The sequence below is a fragment of the Saccostrea cucullata genome, unplaced genomic scaffold (assembly GCF_032062105.1).
Source record: "Saccostrea cucullata isolate Sc308-1 unplaced genomic scaffold, CSIRO_AGI_Scuc_v1 ctg3221, whole genome shotgun sequence".
NCBI lineage: Eukaryota > Metazoa > Mollusca > Bivalvia > Ostreida > Ostreidae > Saccostrea > Saccostrea cuccullata.
In genome coordinates, this window is record NW_026940356.1 from 62,219 (window position 1) to 68,218 (window position 6,000).

At 30.8% G+C, this 6,000-nt stretch overlaps 4 non-coding genes across 4 annotated transcripts; 1 reads left to right on the forward strand and 3 right to left on the reverse strand.

Annotated features, from left to right (window-relative positions):
* Positions 1-1,160: 1,160 nt before the first annotated feature.
* On the reverse strand, positions 1,161-1,232 carry Trnap-ugg (transfer RNA proline (anticodon UGG)). The gene has a single exon. It is a non-coding gene; the product is annotated as a tRNA-Pro (tRNA).
* A 616-nt stretch (positions 1,233-1,848) lies between these two features.
* Positions 1,849-1,920, forward strand: Trnap-agg (transfer RNA proline (anticodon AGG)). The gene has a single exon. It is a non-coding gene; the product is annotated as a tRNA-Pro (tRNA).
* Positions 1,921-4,831: 2,911 nt separating this feature from the next.
* Trnap-ugg (transfer RNA proline (anticodon UGG)) lies at positions 4,832-4,903 on the reverse strand. The gene has a single exon. It is a non-coding gene; the product is annotated as a tRNA-Pro (tRNA).
* Positions 4,904-5,498: 595 nt separating this feature from the next.
* Positions 5,499-5,570, reverse strand: Trnap-ugg (transfer RNA proline (anticodon UGG)). The gene has a single exon. It is a non-coding gene; the product is annotated as a tRNA-Pro (tRNA).
* Between the last annotated feature and the right edge of the window lie 430 nt (positions 5,571-6,000).

The window sequence follows — 6,000 nt, forward strand, 5'->3', positions numbered from 1 at the left end:
TAACACATTTCGATGAAGACTTTATTTTGATATACTAGTATACCAATTTCAGTACAGCAAAAATTTCAAAAAAGAAAATCTTGATTTAAATGAAAAAAAGGATAATTATCACGATCGTTCTAAAAATATTTCCAGTAGGATTTTTATGGCTCATTGGTCTAGGGGTATGATTCTCGCTTAGGGTGCCAGAGGTCCAGGGTTCAAATCCAATCTTTTTTTAATCTTGCTGAACGATTCTCTGCATTGCAATATATACTCTGAAATGTAACAAAAAATGTGAACATAAGTTTCTTTTTCTCCCGTTTTAGTTCTGCCATTGATATGATATATAAAATATAATGAAAACTATTCAATTCCACAAATCATTTCAAAAAAGGAAAGTAGCAAAAAAAGACGGATTTATGAGAACACCAGAGGTAGGACGAGGTAGGAACTGTAAACTTCTGTCAATTTGTCAAGCCTTCTTAAGCTCTCTGTATTGAAAAAGTATTGATAAAACATACACTGTCTATTTTCGTACATATTTATTTTTTTAAAATAAGTATTTTTCTGACTCCTTTTGTACATGTCTTATATTTGTATTTTTATTATTGCATTAATCATAAGCAAATTTCAACTTCCAAAGTATCTGATTTGCTTCTTAAACATCTTTTTTTAAAAACATTTCTACACTTTCTCTTAATTTTAATTTTTATACTTTACATTTAGCTGTTGCTTTAAGTTTTCTCTATGTTTTCCCCTCCGCATCGATAATACCGATAGTGACTCTCTGATTCTTTGAAAGTACTTTTGACATTAATCAAGAAATCATCTTATTTTTGACAAATTTATTAATATCTTTTTAGTAACAAAAATTTATACGTTAATTCTTAAAATGTTCATATGTGAACCTTTATTGATTTTGTAAATTATTATTTCCTACATTTACAATATGTTACGTACGTGTATAATCTATGACAAAAAAGGAGTCGAAAAGACCCAGGGGTCTGAAGCTACTATATACTGTACAAGTATTGAAAATATTCGTTTTAACTCAATATGTAAACTTTATTTCCAACATTTTTCATTTACATATTGGTGTAAATGCGGTTTATTATATATTTATAGAATTAGACAAAGTACGTCACTTTTGAGAAATATGATTTTAAAAAAAAAAATGAGGGCTCGTCCGGGATTTGAACCCGGGACCTCTCGCACCCAAAGCGAGAATCATACCCCTAGACCAACGAGCCGCTTAATAAAATAATATATTAAGAAGAATGATAATGAAAGGTAAGTTTATCTGTCAACGCGTTTGTTTGGGAGACGATGACAGCTGGCCTTTTAATAGATCGACATTTTACCTATACACGTACACAGTAGAAATTCTCCCATACATGTATGAAACTAACACTGCTACCACCCCCGATTAATAAAGTCTGTTCAATATGTTTCCAAGCAAACAAACAAACAGACGGACAACCCATTATTTGATTAAGGTTTTTAATCTTTTAGTGAATTTTCAACAATGACCAACAAGTATAGGAACGTAGATAATACTTACTCATGTCACATGTTTATTTATTAGTATTTGATTCTTCCTTTTAATGATATTCCTAAATACAATTTCTAAATTCATGCATATTCTTTTCTCTTTTTAAATATATATTTTTGAAATATTAATCATGTATTTTTATGCCAAAATTTATGCATAAATTCATTATGTATTTGAACGTCGAGTCTTTTATCTAAATTGTATGATTCTAAGTGGTTTATAATTATATATAAAAATCGCAACAAAGAATTTTAATAATGACCTTCTCCATAAAAAATACCAGTACATGTATATCAATTCAAAGAAATGCATACGGCTCGTTGGTCTAGGGGTATGATTCTCGCTTAGGGTGCGAGAGGTCCCGGGTTCAAATCCCGGACGAGCCCAATATTTTTTTCCCTTGCTTAACGATTCTCTGTATCTCCAAACAGATTTTGCCTTCTGAAACTTGCTTCAAAATATGATATATCGGTGTGTAGATTTATGAGGGTTATTTTATATCTCGTATGATGAATTAACATTTACGAACAAAGTTTATCCCTATAAACGATATTAAAAAATAATAATCATGAAAAGAGCAAAAAGACAGATTCATGAAAACACAAGATGTAGAATGAAGGAGGAGCTTTTATGCTTCTCGGTTCATCTGTCAAGCCTTCAGACAATTTTTTTATTATTCTGAGAATATTAAGGTGTTAGTTGTTTTTAGTAAAATCTCTTGTTTTACTATACTTGCGCGATGTTAGTAATCATTTATACTTTGAGTATGGTAGCATACATTTCCATTTTTTTAAATTACTTTTTGTTCACATAAAATCAAGAGGTTTCACTTTTAAAAAAATTAACATTTTTGATTTACTAGCTTGTACATTATCCAGTGTAGTAAGTAGCTATAGTAAATGGTATATATCAAAATAAACTTTTCCTCTAAATGTGTCATTATAAGTCTGATTGTCTCATTTTTGCAATAATACAATTTTCACAAAGACAGTTTGATCCTCAGATTCTGAAAATTAGCAGTTAAAGAAATATGAACTGTATTTTTGAGAAACTTATTTTGATGGCAAAATATGTTATTATGATTAATTTGTATGTGATTTAGACCCTTATAATCAATATGACCAAAATAAAGTTTAAAAATGTTTCAGAAGAAGTAATTTTGTACAAACAAATCTATAGTATTATACAAGGAAGCAATATTGTACAGGACGATAATTATGTAATTTAGCTTCAATCAAAGCTTATAAAAAGTTCTTCCATTGCAAATATCAACAACAGAAATTTAGAAATGTTATCTTTTTCTCTAATTGAAATAGTTTTTACCAAATTTGCAACAAAATTTTCCCATGTCAAACATGCAGTTCATATTGCTTTAAGTTATTAGAAATGCTCTCAAAATACTTCTGAATTAATAAAAAAAATCATTTCATCATGGCATGTCTTGTAAAAATAATTCTTTATTATAGTTAATGATATCATATTGTGAAAAATCTCAAATCTCAAATATATTTCCAGGAAATACAAATTGAAGCACCAGATATGATTTTTCTAATTGTAAATTAATCAAAAATATATTTTAGAATAAAATTATAGACGTGTGCAGGTATTTGGAGATATATTTGTATTTTTCAATAATAACTTCTTTTGTTATACCTTTTAAAATTTGTTCCTATGCAAATTTATACGAAAAAAGTCTAACATTTCTAATGTTTTCCTGAGCGGGCATAAAAAATCGATGTTGAACCGCTGAGTGAGATGTTGGATCGGTCGATGAGATATTGGACGGCTTACGTCACAGAATGGGCGGAGCTTAATCTCATTTTCATTCGTTGGTGTTCAAAAGTGACGGACATGAGGTAACAGCACGGAAGACAGTACAAAATACATGTGTGTCAAAAAAAAATTAAAATGAACAGTATAACAAAACTTTCATTGACTATGTTCTCGGGCAAAATGCGTTTTGTCGACCCTCGAACCAAACTGAACGCATGTTGCCCTCGAACTTAGTCAATAAATATATAATATAGTGTAAAAAGCTTGCATTATCATTTGAAGACTTCACAAATCACTTCACTTCTACGCGTAATTTCATATCATGCTAATCTCTTAGGGGTACATGTATGATTCTCGTTTAGGGTGCGAGAGGTCCAGGGTTCAAATCCAACTTTTTTTTAACCTAGCCAAACGATTTTCTGCATTTCATTTGCGACAACATCTCTGGCTGACGTGACGTTAAAATGACGTAGCGATAATGCTCCAGGTCGATAGACATATACCGGTACATGTTTATAATTTCACCGGAACTTACGGTATCTAATTATCATGTGTCTTAAAAAATTTTGCATACATCTACTTCTTTTATTCTTTTTTTGTCACGGTAGCCTAGTGGTGGAGCGTTCGCTTTATGATCGGGAGGCCCGGGTTCGATTCTCGTTCGCGGCGCCGCGTCAAACCTAAGACGTTAACATAGGTAGTCATTGTTCCTTCGCTAAACGCTCGGCACTAGAAGTGAAGTCACAGGTCTTTTGGATATGACCTTAAAAACGTAGGTCCCGTGTCGCGGTAGGCGTTGGCACGTTAAAGAACCCTCACTGCTCAATGACCCTGAGTGCCGAGTATAGGTCTAAATTTGAAGCCCTACACCGGCATACGATAACGTTTCCATATGAGTGAAAAATTCTCGAGAGGGACCTTAAACAACATACAATCAATCAATCAATCAATCTTTATAAAATGTTGACAATTTTTCATGAATTTATCTCTGCCCTTGATGGAGTTAAAGTAAATGTCTCAATAATTTCCGAACAGTATAGTTAGGGATTCTGAGCCCTCGCATGAATTCTGTTTCCTTGATAATATTTTAAGTATGCCGTTACGGAAGTTTTAAATATTGCTCACTAAATAGTTCTGTTTCAATCGTAGTTTTTATGTAGATAGGGTGAACTGTCCTGTGTAGTAATATAGTATACACGGAAATTCCGAAAAATTAATTGAGTGTCAGACAATCATATATCTATTGTTTCTAATTCTTATATAAATGTTACACACTAATGAAAAAAGCCATTTTTGTTGGATGTATTTTCCTAATACAAGTAAACATCTGTGATTTTAGTTATCTAATACATGTACTTCGTTTTTAACATTTTTAACATTTAGTCGTTGTTAGGTCACTGTATAATTTCATTGGATACAATTTCCAAAACTGAAAAAAATATATTGTCGAAAATGTTTTTGCGTTTTTTTTTATTTCAAGTTTGACAAAGCAATTTATTGTGAGAAATATGGTTAAAAATAAGAGGGCTCGTCCGGGATTTGAACCCGGGACCTCTCGCACCCAAAGCGAGAATCATACCCCTAGACCAACGAGCCGCTTAAGAATGTACGCGGTAAAACGTGAAAAGATAAGTTTATCTGTCGCTGTTATTACTTGGAGACGACGACAACTGACCTTTTATTGACAGTAAATCTGTCATTTACACAATGAATCTTTCAGTAAAATTTTGAATTAAACATTGCAGATTCTTCCATTACTGAATCCTTTAAACTATAAATTCAAGGAAATGAACAGCAATTGAATAATTATGATAATTAATTTCTTCAAATTTATTTTCAACAATGTTCAAGAAGTAATGAACGTACATTTACTTAGTAGAGGTAAATGCTTATTTATTTAATTTGATCTTTCAATTTAAGAATATTCCTCTTGATAAAATTTATAAAGTATTTGTTTTCTTTTCTACAGATATATTTAAACTCCGTTTTTAACATTTTTAGCATTTGGTCGTTGTTAGGTCACTGTATAATTTCATTGGATACAATTTCCAAAACTGAAAAAAATATATTGTCGAAAATGTTTTTTTTGTTTTTTTTGTTTTTTTTGTTTTTTTTTTTTTTTTTTTTTGTTTTTTTTTTATTTCAAGTTTGACAAAGCAATTTATTGTGAGAAATATGGTTAAAAATAAGAGGGCTCGTCCGGGATTTGAACCCGGGACCTCTCGCACCCAAAGCGAGAATCATACCCCTAGACCAACGAGCCGCTTAAGAATGTACGCGGTAAAACGTGAAAAGATAAGTTTATCTGTTGCTGTTATTACTTGGAGACGACGACAACTGACCTTTTATTGACAGTAAATCTGTCATTTACACAATGAATCTTTCAGTAAAATTTTGAATTAAACATTGCAGATTCTTCCATTACTGAATCCTTTAAACTATAAATTCAAGGAAATGAACAGCAATTGAATAATTATGATAATTAATTTCTTCAAATTTATTTTCAACAATGTTCAAGAAGTAATGAACGTACATTTACTTAGTAGAGGTAAATGCTTATTTATTTAATTTGATCTTTCAATTTAAGAATATTCCTCTTGATAAAATTTATAAAGTATTTGTTTTCCTTTCTACAGATATATTCAAATTGTTGATTAAAAAGTAGATGCATTTTTTATGCCAAATTTTACGTA